The sequence below is a fragment of the Hemiscyllium ocellatum genome, chromosome 4 (assembly GCF_020745735.1).
Source record: "Hemiscyllium ocellatum isolate sHemOce1 chromosome 4, sHemOce1.pat.X.cur, whole genome shotgun sequence".
In the NCBI taxonomy this organism is placed as follows: domain Eukaryota; kingdom Metazoa; phylum Chordata; class Chondrichthyes; order Orectolobiformes; family Hemiscylliidae; genus Hemiscyllium; species Hemiscyllium ocellatum.
Window position 1 is genome coordinate 40,010,297 of NC_083404.1, and position 20,121 is coordinate 40,030,417.

The following is a 20,121-nucleotide window of genomic DNA, read 5'->3' on the forward strand; positions in this document are numbered from 1 at the left end:
TAAAAGGCCAATAGAGAAAAAGGTATTTGAACACAAGTTCAAAGAAAAAAAACTACCAAAAAGTTGAAGATAAATGCTTTTCAGGTCACTGTATACAGTAACTTCTTCCATTTACATGATTCACAGGGTCAAATCCAGCAGAACCACAAGTAATCGAACAGACTAAACTGTTGCCTTAACACTAACCATCAAAATGAACTTCATGTTGAATATGCGGAACCCGCTACCACATTGAAGTGGTTGAGGCAAATTGCACATGTTTTAAAGATAAAGCTGGATAAACATCCAATGCAGAATGGAATCAGGTTGGGATTAGATAGAGTGGAGTGGGAGGAGGCTTGTGCAGAGTGTGATCATTAGCATTAAAAATGTGTTAGACTGAAATGACCAGTTTCCAACACAGAAATCTTTACATAAGATCACAATCTAATGCCTTGACATTTTACCAAGAACAAATACTAGGTCAACAAGGACTGCAGGGCAGGGATTGGTCAGCATCAACTAGGCTGCAGAAGGCACAGGATGAGGAGAACAGAAACTGAAGTAAAGGACTAAGAGGGGATGATCAAAAGTAAGTAGCTGAATGATTGAAATGACAATACACTAAAGCAACAATACAGATTCAAACTGATGCCAAGGGGGTCACAATCTCTCATCAGCACAAGCTATTTTGCATAACAGATGCTGAGCAGGAGCATGGTAACCCAGGACTATAGACTCAATGGCACTTGGCTGGTCTGGCCACTTGTTTGAGCCTTTCTGACATGATAGCTGGGACATTGACAATCATTTCCTGCAGTTGTTCTGTAACATTGCTCTGGGGAAGGGGTGGACAGGCATAGGTTGCAGTCCATGATGGTAATAAAGATTTTAGATAGGAAAGGGCAAGAGATCCTAACCTCAGATTTCAAAAGAATTAGTAAGGAGATTGAAGAGAGTGATCTCCAAAGCAGTAATCTTATGATTATTCCCACATACTGGTAAACATAGGAACAGGAGAATGGAGTGATTAAAACACAGCTGCTAAACTAGTACAGAAGAATATTCAATTTATGAGGCATTGGGATCATTTGTGGGGCAGGTTGGACTTGTAATAGGTGGACATGACAAATAACGTCAGACAGTAAAAACGTTTCTATTGATAGATGAGAAGACAGTGATTAGCAGTGATAAATGTGGGCATGTTACAGGTGGGACAGAAGAATTTGGTGAAGTACTGTAGAGAGAAAAAAAAATGGAGGAGAAACTAGATAGTGACTCTGCATCTTCAAAAATGACGGTGGGAATGTAGGTTAGCAAGAAGGTGCAAGGCGGTTTTAAAGAGGGTATGGACTGACTAAGTGGAGTGTAATGTAATTAAATGAGAAGTTATTCACTATTGTACAAGTAAAGTGAAAAGGGGTGGGAAATGCAGATGTCCAAAAGGTGTCTTCATCCAGGTGTCAGTAAAAATTAACTTGCAGGTTCAACAAGCAACTAGAAAGGCAAATTGCAATTTGGTATTTCATTTTCATGGGAAATGAAGTACAGGAATACAAAATATCTTGCTGCAATTGTATGCAGCTTTGGGCAGACCTCACCTGGAGTACTGTGTATGTAGTTTGATCTCGTTATCCAAAGGTCAGGAGTACAGGCTATCAACTATCGATTGAGTCCAAATCGAGGTTCACCAAGAGAATCCATAAATTGCTTGGATTGTTTTACCAGAGATTCAAGAAATTGGGTCAATATTCTCTCAGATTTTAAAAGAATGAGTGAACACCTCATTGAAACTTTACAGAATGTAACAGGGTGGATATTAACAGGACATTTCCCAATAACTGCTGATTCTGGAGCCACGTGACAGGCCATTAAAAAAGGTAGAAAGAGAAATCTCTTCAGGCGAATGTTTGAATCTGCTACTCCGGAATGTGTTGTGGAAGCTCAACAATTGAACAGATTCATAAAGGAAATTTATACACTTGTAGTTACTAATGACAATAAAAAAGATGGAAATAATACAGAGAAATTACATTAAGATGACTAACTATGATCTAGAATGCAGGCAAACTCAATGGGATTAATAGGTTATTCATTTTCTTATATTCCATTCATTGAGATCTGCCATCTGGATTTCCCACCAATTTCTCTCTAACAACATTCAATCTTACCATTGCTATCCCTTCCTATTCATTCATTGTCATGTGATTATGAAATAGGAGTCGCTCCATTTTCCCACAAGACCAAAGAATGTTTATGTCCTCCATTTGAATTCCAATGAAATCTGTACCCATGGTACAATTCCTGCTCAAGAACAGAATAGAGGCTTGCATTTCTATAGAACCCTTTCATCATTTCTTTTAAAAATAGAGTTTATAGTCACTGTTATAATGTAGTACACACAAATTTGTATAGCCCAAAATTCCCATGTACAAAAAGGTGATTATATCCAGTTATTCTATTAGTGATGCTGGGTAAGTGATAAATATTGGCTCCAGGACCACACCCCTATTCTTCATATGGTGCCATGGGATTACTTTACTGTCTCAGCCAGAAGTGAGACCTCGGACAGGGAAGCATTCCCTCAGCACTACACTGAATTACGCATTTAAGTAAAGGTGGTGCAAATTTCCATTTTTGGACCTTCCCCCGAAACTTTCACATTATGCTTCCACAGCATTTCCTTCATCCTTTCTTCTTTTGAAAAAAAACCATAAAACAATGATTACAGACAGAATCTCAAAATATCCTTGAGGGAAGGTGTATAGTTTTGCACAAAACTCTGAAAGAGTCAGTACTGAGGAATGTTAAAGGCACTAGTCCCAATGATTTCATGTGGAATTGTGGGCAGAACGCCTAAGGATTGAAGGAGTAAGACTCAACATCTGGTGGTCCTCAGTTTCTGTAACAATATTGATCAACATAATCTGTAACTACTTGTTAAATCACTATATCTTTAACAAAAGGAGACTCTTCAGAAAATGGTTTGCCTGTGACCACATTACAGGGCCGATCTGGTTTCGTTTCCTACACTTAAGATCTTGGCAATGACCAGCATCATGCACAGCAGCTCACTACCATAGCGAGCTGGCACATCCATATGACTGATTTTCTCAGCAAGAACTAAACAGAGTTGCTCCACTATTGCCCAAATGCTTCAGATGGCAGGGGTAGTCAGTCAGTCATCACAGCTATGCACAAGAGTGCTGCCAATGAACCACCAATCTCCTGGGAATATGGAATAGCCTTGCAGCACTGTTGTTATTAGTGTTTACTTTGAAGCGGCTCGCTGGATTTGACTTTGCTATGGTTATTTATTGCACCAATTCAGCCCATCTTGGACATTCAAATTTATCCCAGTCCACAGAAGTGACAAAACATTTTGTGCGGACTTAGTACACGAAAAGTGCTAGTGTACAAAAGATAATCATGTGATCCAGCCTGCCCCACAAGACTACAATACCCTTAATATCAGAATCTCTCTATTATTCCAGTAATTCAAGACATACTGTTTAGATTTCCTGAGGTCAGTATTTTAAGCACAAATAGGGAACTAAATGCTTCATCCCAGAGAGCCATTCTAGCCGGCTTGCGGTGGATTAAAAAGCCAAATAAAAGCTGCCACCCATGAAAAATACCTTAGCAAAATCAACACTTCACACTGCAGGAAATAAGTATTCCAACAGCAGGTTAAAGTTAAGAGTACTGTTGTATTTCAGCAACCTGATGTTAATTCTAGCCTTGGATAAAGACTGGAAAAGCATTCAGAGCCAGGCAATACAGGCAGTTTCAGTCTAGTTCCCAGCAGTCTAAGATTAAGTTACCAATCTCCCTTGACACTTGTAATTAAATTGAAAATAAAAAGTTATATTCATGGAGGTAAAAGATTTAATCAAGAATTGGAATTTGGCATTTTGTTTTGGAGCAGGATAAGTGTGGTGTCACCAACTGGAAAATTTATTTATTTTTTTTTTAAAAAAGGCCCCCAAATGACACCGGTCACAGATAATGTGTTTGTGATTTAAACCATCAATACAGTTTCTCCTTCAGGACTTGTTACTAGCACCTCATGATATTCACAGGCCTGTGCAATGCTCATATTTTGCTGGTTTACTTTAGACCAAAAACTTGGAAATTTGCTCACCACAATTAACTGAAGAACATACAGCACCTAGATAACTTCTATTCCTTTCAAACTCTGCTACTTTCTGCACAGTGTGTCAAAGCATCAACTTATGCATCTAGATACCATGACCACTACACACCCACCTGGAAGTCTGTAAAAGCAGAAAAAAAAGTAAATCCCTCTAATCATGAGTGAACTATAGACTTCATAAAAACTGTTTTCTTAGTTTACATGTAAGTGGCAAATTATAGTTAAAGAACTGATGCCAGTGGAATCCCTGCTTTATGATCTTCAAGCTCAGTGTGCTTACATTTTGCATTACACGAGAGAAAATCTGGTTGAAGATTGCTGCAAATGTTTCAGCCTTATCTTTTGCACTCGTGCTGGGCTCTTCCATCATTGAGGATGGGGATATTTGTGGAGCCAGGTTGCTGCATATTGTTTTGGATAGGATGCTTTGCTGTTGATGGCCCACAGCACCTTATGAACATCCCAGTCTTGAGTTACTAGATCTGTTCAAAGTCTGTCCCATTTACCATGGTGATAGAACCACACAATGGAGAGTTCACTAAAATGAGAGCGCAGGACTTAATTCCCACAAGGACTCTTACCACTTCAGTCATGGGCAGATACTTCTCTGGCCAGCAGATTGACGATGATTAGCTTAAATGTTTTTTTTTCCTTCTTGTTGATTCCCTTACCACTTGCCAACAAACCCAATCAGGTCAAATCAGTAGTACTTGGGAAATAAGACAGGGCAGGTGACTGAGGTGTCAATGGGGGAGCATTTTGAGGCCAGTGACCATAATTCCATTAGATTTAAAATAGTGATGGAAGAAGATAGACCAGATCTAAAAGTTGAAATTCTAAATTGGAGAAAGGTTAATTTTGACGGTATTAGACAAAAACTTTCAAAAGCTGATTGGAGGCAGATGTTCGCAGGTAACAAGACAGCTAGAAAATGGGAAGCATTCAGAAATGAGAAGCCTTCAGAAATTAGTTAAGAGTTTAGAGACAGTATACCCTAACAGGAATAAAAGGAAAGGCTAATAGGTATAGGGAATGCTGGATGACTAAAGAAATTGAGGGTTTGGTTAAGAAAAAGAAGGAAGCATATGTCAGGTATAGACAGGATAAATCGAGTGAATCCTTAGAAAAAAAAAAGTACAAAAAGGCAGTAGGATTATACTTAAAAGGGAAATTAGGAGTGCAAAAAGGGGACATGAGATAGCTTTAATTCTATTTTAGCAAAGGAAAATCCAAAAAGGGTTTTTCACAATACATTAAGGACAAAGGGTAACTAGGGAGAGAATACGGCCCCTCAAAGATCAGCAAGGTGGCCTGTGTGTGGAGCCACAGAAAATGGGGGAGATACAAAGAGTATTTTGCATCAGTATTTACTGTGGAAAAGGACATGGAAAATATAGAATGTAGGGAAATAGATAGTGACATCTTGAAAAATGCCCATACTACAGGCGTAGTGCTGGATGTCTTAAAATGCATAAAAGTGGATAAATCCCCAGGACCGGATCAGGTGTATCCTTGAACTCTGTGGAAACTAGAGAAGTGATTGCTGGGCCTCTCACTGAGGTATTTTATCATCGATAGTTACAGGTGAGGTGCCGGAAGACTGGAGGTTGGCAAACATGGTGCCACTGTTTAAGGTGGCAAGGACAAGCCAGGCAATTACAGACAAGTGAGCCTGATGTCGGTGGTGGGCAAGTTGTTGGAGGGAATCCTGAGGGACAGGATGTACCTGTATTTGGAAAGGCAAGAACTGATTAGGGATAGTCAACATGGCTTTGTGCGTGGGAAATCGTGTCTCACAAACTTGATTGAGTTTTTTTGAAGTAACAAAGTGGATTGAGGAGGGCAGAGCAGTAGATGTGATCTATATGGACTTCAGTAAGGATTTGACAAGGTTCCCCATGGGAGACTGATGAGCAAGGTGTAATCTCATGGAATACAGGGAGAACTAGCCATTTGGATACAGAATTGGCTGAACAGTAGAAGACAGAGTGGTGGTGGTGATGGAGGGTTGTTATTCACACTGGAGGCCTGTGACCAGTGGAGTGCCACAAGGATCGGTGCTGGGTCCTCTACTTTTCATCATTTACATAAATGATTTGAATGTGAACATAAGTAGTATAGTTAGCAAGTTTGCAGATGACACCAAAATTGGAGGTATAGTGGACAGTGAAGAAGGTTACCTCAGATTACAACAGGATCTGGACCAGATGGGCCAATGGGCTGAGAAGTGGCAGATGGAGTTTAATTCAGATAAATGCAAAGTCCTGCATTTTGGGAAAGCAAATCTTAGCAGGACTTATACACTTAATGGTAAGGTCCTAGGGAGTGTTGCTGAACAAAGAGACCTTGGAGTGGAGGTTCATAGCTCTTTGAAAGTGGAGTCGCAGGTAGATAGGATAGTGAAGGCGGCGTTTGATATGCTTTCCTTTATTGGTCAGAGTACTGAGTACAAGAGTTGGGAGGTCATGTTGCAGCTGTACAGGACATTGATAAGGCCACTGTTGGAATATTGTGTGCAATTCTGGTCTCCTTCCTATCGGAAAGATGTTGTGAAACTTGAAATTGGTTCAAAAAAAAGCTTTTACAAGCATGTTGCCAGGGTTGGAGGATTTGAATTATCGGGAGAGGCTGAACGGGGAAAGGCTGAACAGGCTGGGGCTGTTTTCCCTGGAGTGTAAGAGGCTGAGGGGTGACCTTAGAGGTTTCTAAAATCAGGAGGGTCATCGATAGGATAAATAGACAAAAGTCTTTTCCCTGGATTAGGGGAGTCCAGAAGTAAAGGGCATAGGTTTAGGGTGATAGGGGAAAGATACAAAAAAAGAGACCCAAGGGACAACGTTTTCCACGCAGTTGGTGGTACATGTATAGAATGAGCTGGATGGGTATATGAATGGGAAGGATTGGGAGGGATATGGGCCAGATGCGATTAGATCGAGTTGGGATATCTGGTCAGCATGGACGGGTTAGACAGAAAGGTTTGTTTTTGTGCTGTACATCTGACTCCATTACTGTCAAACAATTCTTGGTAGTGGACATCAAAATCTCCCACCCAGAGTACAACCCCTGTTCTTACCATCCTCAGCACTTTCCCCCCAAATAGTTAAACATGTAGGAATACAGATTCATCAGCCAAGGGAGGACAGACAGTATGTAGTGATCAGATTTCTTTACCCACATTTACACAGAAACCATGAAACTGCAGGTGGTCCAGAGTCAGAGTCAATGTGAAAGTCTCCCAGCCAACCATCTGCTGACTGTATAACACTGTGCAGCCACCTCTGCTGAGTCTGTCCTGCTCATGTGACGGGACATCTCTAATGATGGTAGGTGTCTTTGTACATGCAGTCAGTTTGGATTTAATGCAATAGTCCCATTCCCGTACAACCGCACGCTACACAAAAATCACATCGTAGCAGCATCATTTAAACCAAAATTGGGTTAGAGCCAATGTAGGTAAGGAAAGTTAATGTTCTACAAAAAAAAAAGACTAAGTTCTTCAATCGTGTTGCAGCCAGTTGGCATTGACGAAAAGCCTGTTTTAGCAGAACCAATTGTAGTTATATTCATGGATTTTATCTCAAAGTCAGGCTCTAGCTTAACTAGTCTGTGAGACAGCTCGCCAGTTTTGGCACTAGCTCTCAGGTGTTAGCAAAGACAACTTTGCAGTGTCAGACTGGAAAATCCTGGCCATTTCCAGTGCCTAGATGCCAGGTAGTTGGTCCAGTTTCATTTCTTTGAAACTTCATAGAGATAATACAACACATGGTTTGCTGGGCCATTCTAGAAGGCAGTCGAGAGTCAGCCACAGCCATAAATGTAGGCCAGGCCCTGAACCAGATGGGTTTTCCCAAAAAAAAAAATTAAAAACCCGACACTGCCTTCATGGTGGAATTCTGACCCAGATCCCCAGAACATTAGTGGTATTATCACTGCTATTAATCCAGAAACTCCAGTAGAGTCAAAAAATGTGGTACTGGATAACTGCAGCAGGTCAGGCAGCATCCAAGAAGGAGAGTCAATGTTTCAGGCATAAGCCCTTCAAATCAGGAATAACACAACTGCTTCCCCCATGGATAAACCAGTGATATAGGTCACCAGCTCAAACTTCTATATTAAAAAGCAGGAGACTAACATCTCAGGTCAATTGTTGTTTCAATTTTACATGCAATTTGCCCAAGCTTTGCTGCAACTGATCAAAGAGAGAACATTTGAACAAAACGTAGCTATTCCTTCCAGCTCCCAAACTGTTTTAACAAAATGGCCATGATACAGACATCAAGTTAGTCAGTGCCACTTTAATTTCAGTCTGTTATTACAATCTTGTTCATTTCGACCCAAATCACATCAAAAAGCTGGTTGTGGGACATGTACAAAAACAGCATTATACCTTCCTGAACACAAACAATATGATTAAAAACCAAAAAAAGGTTAGACAAAATTTGGCAGTGGACTATGTAGGGAGAGTTTGGGACAGGTGACAGCAAGTTTGCTTAGAAGGGTAGGTTTTAAAAAGGAACATCTTAAAAAAAAAGAGGAGGAGGAAAAAAAAGGAGGGGAAGGTTTGGGGTGAGCAGTTGTTTAGGGAGAGGCTTCCAGAGCTCAAGGAGCCAGTCAGCCGAACACAGCCACGAGTGATGGAGTACAAGGAGGAGGTGGTTCATAAAACTACTCTTGCACAAAAGCTAAATTCCAAAAATGGCAACAGGCTATTTTTTAAAAAAAACAAATATCCAACTTTCTAAAAAATGTTTGTCCCATGATATAGATCATCTCCTGGCAAGCGATACTTAACAGAAGAATTGCAGAAAAAAAAACAAAATCACAATTTTTTTTATATAGTGAAACTATAGTCTACACAAATTTATCATTTAGAATGAATGTATTTGAAAATTAAACCAGAGTAAACCTTTAATTATTCCAGAGACTATGTTCAATAAACAAAAACAAACTTTACATATTCTACATATCACCAGCACTCAGAAGGAACCTAGTTCCATAACTTGCACTTCAGTTCCATAACTTCAGAGTTCACTGCTGCCAACATACTCCTCCACTTTATTTAGAACTCCAAGATATCCCCAACTTTAATCAAAGACTTGCCACAACATTTCTTGCATTGCTTTTTAACAAAAGTTGACAGCAACTTGATTAAATGTTGAAATAAGTTTAGATTTTTTTTAACAAAGTCAATTAGTATGTGAGAAATTTTTTAAGGGGTCAAATTCTTGGCAAATAAAATACTGGGAATAATTCAAATTCAGGAATGGGACAAATCAGGATTGACAAACCCTAGGATTGCATATCCTAGGCAAAAGAGATCTTTTAATACTGGAATGCACAGACACAAGTTTTAATTCCTGTAAAACATGAAATTCTCTTAACATAAGCATTTCAATGTTGAGCTGTGGTGTTTCTTCAAGTCTGAAGTAGACAAGTGTTCATCAAGATATGGGCCGTGCTGGTCTAACTAGGGGAGTCTAGTTGAGCAACATGTGAATTTTGTTGCATTACTACAATATTACCGCACAGAAACCATGAGTAATACACTCTCCCCAGTTCAGATATCAGTGGTGCTTACTGCATTCACTGTCGTCAGGCCCATGTACATCAGTTTAACCCATGGAACAGCAATCTTTTGGAGGGTAGGAGGGTGGTGGCAATGTTCACTGACACACTGTTCATTTGGTCATTATCATGTGACTGTTTGAGACTTTTGCTGCTATCACACTGTTTCCTATCATACAGTGACAACACTTCAAAGAAATTTTACATTTGTTGTGAACTAGCTGCAGATGTGAAAGGTGACATACAAATGCAAGCAGTTTCTTTAAAAAGTGCCTCACATTCTGTTGCTGGAACTGATCTTGGGTGGCTTTTTGTTTTTAAAAAATGGCCCAAAGCTCCAACTGAGTTTAGTTACCAGAGGTACAGCAAGGACAAGCTGTGAAAAATGAATCACAAGGATGTTCAGTGGATGCTAGTATTTGCCCGGAGCAGGGAGAAGTTTAAATGGCTAATTTATGTTTTGACTCATTCGTTACCAAATCAAGCAAAATTGTTCACCTCATTATCCCTCAGCAACCAACAGAACATGTTGGGTCAGATATGAGATCTCCAAAAGGGTATGGTGTCATCGTTACTGATCTGGTAATCCAGGAAATAAGCTCAAAGTCCATGACACACAGCAGGAATGGGCTTAAAGTTCAGGTGATTAATGCAGAATAACTGGCATCAGCAGCTGTACAGTGGACTGGTCATAAAAAGGTGGATGGGTTAATACGAAGGAGTGCTGAAAGCACCAGTACGATGTGAGACGCACTTGTGAGCACAACACCTTAAGATTTTGCAAGTGTGATACCTAATGTCTGGTCGTCCTCAGTCTAAGTGTGTACTGTACCCATATAAACCTCCAACTGCTCACTAACATGTAACTAATTAACTACTACTTGCTCAAAAGCAAAAGCCTTCAAGTTTAGAAAAGGGACTGTTTTCCCCACAATACTGGGAAGGTGCTTAGCTACCTACATTCAGGGATGAGGTAGCAATCCCATCCTGTGGTATGGTGCAGACTTGAACTACACGTACAATGAACAGCAGTGAAGATTTCATTTAGCAGCCTGATACCATGACGGTCAGTAAAGGTTGATCAGCTACATCCTTTAGGAAAAATAAAAGGACATGTGCCATCCTTCCCCACTCTGGCTCGAGACCCACAGCAACATAACCAATTCCTAACTGCTCTCTGAAATAACTGGGAAAAAAGCCACTCTGTTGCATCAAATCACTACAGACAATTGTTAAAACAAAGAGCAAATAAAAAAAAAGGATGGACCACCTGACATTAGCAACAAAATGTATCTTAAAACTGCAGATCATTTTCCAAAAAAAAAAAATTCCAATTACAGTAGAGGGGTCTGAAGTGTCTGTCTGTGGAATTTGCTAGCAATGAATAAGTTGAACGAGGAGCAGAGTCTAAAGCAGAATTAGATCTCTAGAATCGCCTTTGAAATCCAAATTTTGCAAATAGCTTTCAGAAGGTAAACATCAAATAAAACTTAAAGTAATTATAAATGAAGCAGGGAAACAAATGTCAAAATAGTTTATAAAGAAATTGCAAAAGCACATTCTTTCCCAAATATAAATTTACCCTGTAAATACACAGAACAAGCTCCAGCAGACTTAATGGAGTCACAAGATCATTATTACTTCATTATATTAGAGAGAGATGTAAAAAATATTCAGTTTCAAGTGTTTCATTGAGAATAAGCAGGACCCAATGAAGTCACACAATTAACTGGTAGGTAAACAGATAGATGCGAGTGTCACACTGCAGTGGGAGAAAAATCAGTCAAATCTTTCTTTCAGCAGAAATACAACTAAATCAGACAATAGGCTGAAGGGCTTAATCCACCTCCCCCAATGAGGGCATGCAGACACAGATAGCATAGATGACAGACCTATGGCTAGTACAAAAGAATGGGCTCCTTGTCCACTCATGTATCGACACCTGGAGGAAGAACGCCTGATCTTCCACCTTGGAACACTTCAACCCCAGGGCATCACTGTGGACTTCACCAGTTTCCTCATTTCCCCTTCCCCCCCCCCCCCCACCACCTCACCCCAGCTCAGCACTGTCACCATGACTTTTCCTACCTGCCTATCTTCCTTTCCACTCCACCCTCCTTTCTGACCTATCACCTTCATCCCCACCCCCATCCACTCATTGTACTCTATGCTACTTTCTCTTCATTCCTACCCTCCTCATTTATCTCTCCACCCTCCAGGCACTCTGGCTGTATTCCTGAAGGACTTTTGCCTGAAACTTTGATTTTCCTGCTCCTCGGATGCTGCCTGAACTGCTGTGCTTTTCCAGCACCAGTCTAATCCAGAATCTGGTTTCCAGCATCTGTAGTCATTGTTTTTACCATTCATGTATCTGTCTAGAATCGATCATCTAAGATATATAGTGCCCGTCTCTACCACCTCTGCTGGCAACACATTCAAGGCAACCAACCACCCTCTCCGTAAAGAATTTCCACACCTATCTCCCTTAAACTTTTCCCCCCTCACCTTGAACTAGTGACTGCTAGTAATAGCTAGTTTGCCCGAACAGTCATTTATATAAGACGGGTGAAATAGTTGCAATAAATCACGGGCACAGACATTACTGGCTGATTAAGTATTGGTCATCTTTAGTTGCCCTTGAGAAGGTGGTAGTTTGCTGCCTTCATGAAACATTACCACCTACGTATCTGTAGGTTGACCCACAATGCCATTAGGGAGGGAATTCCAGGATTTTGACCCAGTGACACAAAGAAATGACAATATAAATCCAAATAAGGATAAAGAGGGGTTTGGAGGGGAGCTTGAAGGTGACAAGTGTTCCTATGTATCTGCTGCCCTTATCCTTCGAGATGAAAAGTAGCTGTGGCTTTGGAAGGTGCTGTCTAAGAAAAAAGGTACGCACTGCTGCTACTGAATGCAGTAGCATGACAAATGTTTGTTAATGTGGTGTCAATCAAATGGCTGCTTTGTCCTGGAAGGTATCAAGCATTACTGGAGCTACATGCATCCAGGCAAGCGGGAAATATTCCTTCACACTGGTCTCAAGAATGGTGGACAGGCTCTGGGGAGTCAGGAGGAGACTTATTCACTGCAGTATTCTTAACATCTGACCTGCTCTTGTTGCTATGTTTTTGTGCAATGAATCCAGTTGAGTTCCTATTTAAATGGTAACCCCAGGATGTTGATAGGAGAACTCATTAATGGTAATGCCATTATGTCACAGGATGATGGTTAGATTGTTTGATGTTTTATTGGAGATAGTGAAAATATTACTTACCAATTCAAACCTAGATAATGTCCAGGTCTTGTTGCAATTAAGCATAGACTGCCTCAGTATCCATCAGGCTGCAAATGGTGCTGAGAAGTCTGCCAGTGTACATCCACTTCTGACCTTCTGATAGAGGGACAATCATTGATGAAACTGCTAGAAAAAGGTGGTTGGACCTAGGACACTATCCTGAAGAATTTTTGCAGGAATGTCCTGCAGCGGAGATGACTGGCCTCCAACAAATGAGAGCATCTTGCGACGTGCTCAGTGTGACTCTAACCAGTGGAGAACTTCCAGCCCTTCCATCCCAACCTTGACATTGAAGGAGTCACTCTCACCTCATTTAATCTCAGAATTCAGTGCTTTGATCAGTGTTTGAACGAAGGGTATAACGAGGTCAGGAACAGAGTGGCCCTGGTGGAACCCAAACTGGTAGTCACTGAGCAGGTGTTCCTTGGTAGCATTGATGATGACACCTTCCATTGCTTTACTGATGGGGTAGTAATTAGATTTTGCCTGCTTCTGTACAGCTCATACCTGGGCAATTTTCCATATTGCCTGGTAGATGCCAATATTGTAACTATACTGGAACAGCTTGGCCAGGGGAGTCTTGAGTAACAATTATTGGCTAGTGGAGCAGCAAGTTCTGGAGCACAAGTCTTCAGTACTGTTGCTGGATCATCTCAGCCCATAGCCTTTGCAGTATGCAGGGCCTTCTGCCCCTTTTTTGATATCACATCGAATGAATCAAATTGGTTGAAGACTGGATAAAAACTGGAAAAAAGACACTGCAATTGCTGGAAATTGAAAACAAAGAAATTGCTGAAGAGGCTCTGCAGATCTAGCAGCATCTGTGGAGAGAAATCAAAATTTCCCTCTACCAAAGGGTCATTGAACCCAAAACATTAACTGATTTCTCTCCACAGATGCTGCCAGAGCTGCTGAGACTTTGCAGCATTTTCTGATTTTGTGGCTGAAGAATGGTATCTGTAATGCTGCATACCACCAGAAGAGGCCACGATGGATCATCCACTCGGCAATTCTGGCTAAAGATTGCTGCAAATGACTCAGCTTTATCTTTTGCATTGATGTGCTGGGCTCTTCCACCATGGAGGTTGGGTATACATGTGGGGCTTCCTCCTCCAGTGATTTATTGGATTGTCTGTCACCGTTCACAACAGTTGGACTATAGAGCTCAGATCTGATCCATTTGTACTGGGGCGGCTTTGGGGATTGTTAAATCAAGACTTGTCAAGTTAGATCTGAAAAAAAAAAGGTAGCTACCCACATTCACATCATTTTGGGATTGAAAGCAACCCAACCTGCACTAAGCCTGGAGATAGCCAAACAACTGAAGGAATTACCAAATGAAGGGAGGTAATGTATACAAGGCCTCTGTTCCCTGAAGTTTAAATAAAGAAAAAGGATTTCAATGAAAGACATAAATTTCTTAAAAGGGGCTTGATCAGGGTCAAGGTTCAAGGTTCAAAAAAAAACTGAAGAGAATCAGAAATAAAGGGGTCAATTTAGGATTGAAGAGAAGATTATTTCTTCATCTAGAGGGTTGCAAATCTTTGGAACTTTGTAACTCAATTAAATGAATGCTCTAATTGAAGCCAGACGTCAATAGATTTTTGGATATTAAAAAGGAACTTGGGGACTGCGAGCAGAAAGTGAAAACTCAAGTTAAATCTAAAGTCAGCCATGGCCCAGCTGAAGAACAGAACAGGCTCCAGGGGACAAGTGGCTCGCTTCGTGGGTTTTAACAGCATTCCCCGGTTTGAAAGCAAGACTCCCACAAGTGCCAATGGTAGCATCAGACATATTGGAGAACTGCCCATTATATCAGTCTGGATTGAAGTAAAAATGAACATTTAATGAAGCCTTAAAAAAAAAGGTAAGAGGTCATATCCAGCAGCAGACTTAGTAAATAAAATGTTTTTCAAAAATCAAGTCAGGAGAGAGAGGAAGCAAGCCAGTTGTCATGGATACCATATATTGCCACAGGTATCAAATCACAATGCAATTATTGATCAATTATGCAATTCCCAACATAGCAAGAACTTAAATATTGGAACATACAAGTTTTCAAATATTTAAGAAATAAATCAGACTTTAGCAATGACAACATTGCCCAGTTAAAATTAGGAGTCGACTCGGCAGCTCCTAACTTACGGAAAAACGATAACTAGTACATTTGATCTTACACACTGATTATTCCTAGAATCAGTATCTAAATAAGAGCACGCACACAAGATGTTTCACAAAATTTTATCCATTTGAATCAAACAATATTGGTTGAAAACAAAACACACGTGCACATGTTTTACAACAGAAGTGACTTTAAGTGCTGTAGTTAAATTAGGAAATTGGTGTTTGTGTGCAAGGAGATAAATCCCTATTTGATTGAGCTTGAATGTTGTTTTATATCTGCAATGGAAACCACTTTTCCCCAATGCCTCTCATTCTTAACCTCCGTGCACACAGGCCTAGTCTGTTCATTCACTCCTTGTAAGGCACTCTTTATTGGAGAAACTAGTTATTGAATTCCTCCTTATGAAAGGAAAACAAGACAACTATACACATTATTCCAGGCATAGCCTCATCAGTAGTAGTTCTTCCCAAAGGCAGATAGTTTGCGGTTTTCTCTATACCTCACCTGTTACACATGGATTTGCAAATGTCAATACAAAGCAGAGCCACAAAGCACCACTCGCCATAATGTTATATAGATTGGTTGGGTTTTCCTCTCTTGCTACCCAATGAGTGTCCTCAAATTTTCAGCAATAAAAGTCTAATCAATTTCAAGGAAACCTCTAACTTGCTGCTAACAGGCAAAAACATCTTCCAGTCACTGCTAGATAGACTAGTGATTTTTCCTTGACCATACTAGACCAAGCTGGTCCTATACTTTGGAGGGGATAGTGGCAGCAGCCTTCATCCTGAACAGTAGTACATTTCTTTCAAAAATATATGTATTTCCATTCAGTTGCATGGAGTACCTCCCTCGGAAGCTCAGGTTTTCAAACAGCATTCTCTTCCTCCCACTTTAGTTGGCATCTCTCTCATATCTTTTGCAAGTTCACTTGCTTTAGAGCAACACCAATCAACTAGAGTCATGCAGTCAGATGTATGGAAAACAGACAGATCGGTCAGTCCAACTCTTCCATGTTGACCAGATATCCTAAATTCATTAGATTACTAGATTAAATTCGTTACAGTGTGGAAACAGGCCCTTTGGCCCAACAAGTCCACACCGACCCGCCGAAGCGCAACCCACTCATACCCCTCCATGTACCCCAATTACCTAACACTACGGGCAATTTAGCATGGCCAATTCACCCGACCCGCACATCTTTGGACAGTGGGAGGAAACCGGAGCACCCGGAGGAAACCCACGCAGACACGGGGAGAACGTGCAAACTCCACACAGTCAGTCAGTCGCCTGAATCGGGGAATTGAACCCAGGTCTCAGGCGCTGTGAGGCAGCAGTGCTAACCACTGTGCCACCGTGCCGCCCATCTCGCCCCATTTGTCAGCACTTGCCCCAATCCCTCTAAACCCTTCCTATTCATATACCCATTCAGGTGACTTTTAAATGTTGGGATTGTACCAGCCTCCAACTACTACCTCTGGCAGCTCATTCCACACATACACTACCCTGTGAGAGAAAAAGTTGCTCCCAGGTCCCTTTTAATCTTTCCCCTTCCTTAAACATACACCCTCTAGTTCTGGACTCTCAGGGACAAGACCTTGTCTATTTATCCTATCCATGCCCCTCCTGTTTTTATAAAACTCGGAGGTGACCGCTCAGCCTCAGACATTGGGAAAACAGCCCCAGCCTATTCAGCCTCTCCCTGTAGCTCTAACCCACCAACCCTGGCAACATCCTTGTAAATCTTTTCTGAACCCTTTCATGTTTCACAAATAAAATGGCCTAACCAATGTACTGTACAGCTGCAACATGACCACCAACTCCTGTACTCAATAAAGGAAAGCATGCCAAAAGCCGCCTTCACTATCCTATCTACCTGCGACTCCACTTTCAAGGAGCTATGAACCTGCACTCCAAGGTCTCTTTGTTCAACAACACTCCCTAGGATCTTACCATTAAGTGTATGTATACATCCTGTTAAGATTTGCTTTCCCAAAATGCAGTACCTCGCATTTCTCCATCTGCCATTTCTCTTGCCACAGTCTCAGTATTCTGGAGGTAACCTTCACAGTCTACTAGACCACCAATTTGTGTGTCATCTGCAAGCTTATTTACTATACCTCCTATGTTCATATCCAAATCAATTATATAAATGACAAAAAGGCAGTGGACCCAGCACTGATCCTTGTGGCATTCCACTGGTCACTGGTCTCCAAAAGGTAACCCCCCACCACCACCTTCTGTCTTCTACTTTTGAACCAGTTCTGTTGCCTCCTCTGGAAGGTATTCACTAACGAGCTATCCTCTGGGAGGACGAGGACAAGGAAAAATAAAATCAACATTGCTCATGTGTTCTCCAACTCAGAAGTCCTCCAGAAGGTTGTTCACAACCTTTAAATGGAAGTGTTGTCCGCCCTCAGAGGTAAATGCAAAGCATCCTGTGGCAGTATTTAGGAACTGGAAATATTCTTAAGAGTCATGGCCAACATTTATCTCTCTACTAATCATGAAAATAAACTCTAGTCATTATTGTAATACTGTTTGCGGGATCTTGCTTCATTTAAAATTTGGGTGCTACATTTCCTTCATTACAACAATAGTTACACAAAGTTCATTCACAGCTATGAAGCGATTTTTAATACAAGAATAGAAATGACACTATAGAAATCCAAATTCCCATCTTTCCTTTCTAGTAAAGGATCTTCTTGAGCATTTCTCCTTGCCAATACATGGTTACATCTGATCATCAGCGTTTCCTTCTCCCCATACTCCAAAACAATTGCCAACATACCACTTCTACTTCTGTCGCACGTTCAAAACAGAATAAAGATATCACAAGGCATTTCACCCAACCATAACCAAAAAAAATAACACCAGGCCACACAAAAAGGCAATATTAGCTCAGAACTCAAAAGCTTCAAGATGCATTTTAAAAAGAAACAAAAGTAAGGCAGAAATGTGGATAGCTAGAGTATGGGGAAAAAAGAAAAACGCTCATGACCAGACACAAGCTGTGTACTTGCAAGAAGTGCTCAAGAAGATTGGTTACTAGAAAGGAAAGATGGAGCAAATTCCAGAGCTTGCAGCCTAGGCAGCTACAGCCATGAAACAATGAAAATTGTCATGCCACAAGAGAGTGTAGAGTACAGGAAATTTAACTGAGTAATCAAACTAAGTAGCATACCATTAAATAGGATGGAATATTTAGCTTAGATAGATCACATTAACTGGTTTGTTGCCCTGTTAATTAAGCTCAGAACAAAACTCTGATGAAAAAAAGAACAATCAACCTGAAACATAAACCCTCGTTTCTTTCCCTTGCAGATGCTGCCCAATCAAATGAAAATAAAACAGACATACAATTGTGGAAAAGATTAGTAAGAACAGAGGACTAAAAAAGTTTTAATAACCAAAAGATGACTAATAGAAGACAGAGACAAATTACACAGGTGGAGAAAGCTAGCAAGTAATATCAAAACAAAATGGTAGAGGCTTCTTTAAATATAGAAGAAACAGGGACCAAAGTGAACATAGGTCACCAAGAGAATGAGCCTGGGGCGGTGACATGAAGAACCAGGAAATGGCAAAGGGTTTGAATGAATATTTTGTGCCATTATTCATGATAGAAGTGATCACTAATAGCATTAAAAATACTAAAATGACAGGGCTAAGATGGAAGAGCCAGGAAAGGACATGAGCAGTCATTGGCAGATAGGATCAAGGAAAACCCTAAGGCTTTCTATAGCTATATCAGGAATAAACGAATGACTAGAGTAAGATTAAGGCCAATCAAACATAGTAGTGGGAAGTGAAAGTGGAGTCAGAGACGACAGGGAAAGCACTAAATGAATGTGTTTCATCAGTATTCACACAAAAAAAAGGACAAAGGTTGAGAAGAATACTGAGATACAGGTTACTAGACGAGAGGAGATTGAGGTTCACAAGGAGGAAGTGTTAGCAATTCTGGAAAGGGTGAAAATAAATAAGTCCCCTGGGCCGGATGGAATTTATCCTATGATTCTCTGGGAAGCCAGGGAGGAGATTGCCAAGTCTTTGACTTAGAGCTCATGTCATCATTGTGTACAGGAATATAGTGCCAGAAGACTGGAGGATATAAAAAATGTTGCTCCCTTGTTCTAGATGGGGAGCAGAGACAACCCTGGTGATTATAGACCTATGAGCCTTTCTTCAGTTGTGAGCAAAGTGTTGGAAAGGGTTATAAGAGATAGGATTTATAATCATCCAGAGAGGATTAAGTTGATACAGGATAGTCAACACTGTTTTGAGAAGGGTAAGTTATGCCTCATAAACCTTAGAGTTCTTTGAGAAGGTGACCAAACAGGTAGATGAGGATAAAGCAGTTAATGTGATGTATATGGATTTCAGTAAAGCATTTGATAAGGTTCCCCACGGTAGGCTATTGTACAAAATATGGAGTCATTGGACTGAGGGAGATTTAATGGTTTGGATCAGAAATTGGCTAGCTGAAAGACAGAGGGTGGTGGTTGATGGGAAATATTCATCCTGGAGTTCAGTTATTAATGGGGTACTGCAAGGATCTTTTTTGGGTGCACTGTTTGTCATTTTTATAAATGACCAGGATGAGGACATAGAAGGATGGGTTAATAAATTTGTGCATGACACTAAGGTTGGTAGAGTTGTGGACAGTCATGAAGGATGTTGCAGGTTACAGAGAGACAAATAAGCTGCAGAGCTAGGTTGAGAGGTGGCAAATGTAATTTAATGTGGAAAAGTGTGAGGTGATTCACTTTGGAAGGAGCAGCAGGAATGCAGAATACTGGGTTAATGGTAAGATTCTTAGTAGCGCAGATAAGCTGAGAGATCTGTGTCCAGGTATACAGATCCTTGAAAAGTTCCCAAGGTTGATAGGTTGTTAATGTGGCATATGGTGTTAACTTTTATTGTAGAGTGATTTAAGTTTCAGAACTCACGAGATCATCCTGTAGCTGCACAAACTTCTGGTGCGGCCACACGTGG

General features: G+C 40.7%; 1 protein-coding gene across 2 annotated transcripts in view; it reads right to left on the bottom strand.

Moving 5' to 3' along the window:
• rspo2 (R-spondin 2) overlaps positions 1–20,121 on the bottom strand; it is a 121,361-nt gene that overhangs the window by 66,375 nt on the left and 34,865 nt on the right. The window lies entirely within an intron of this gene.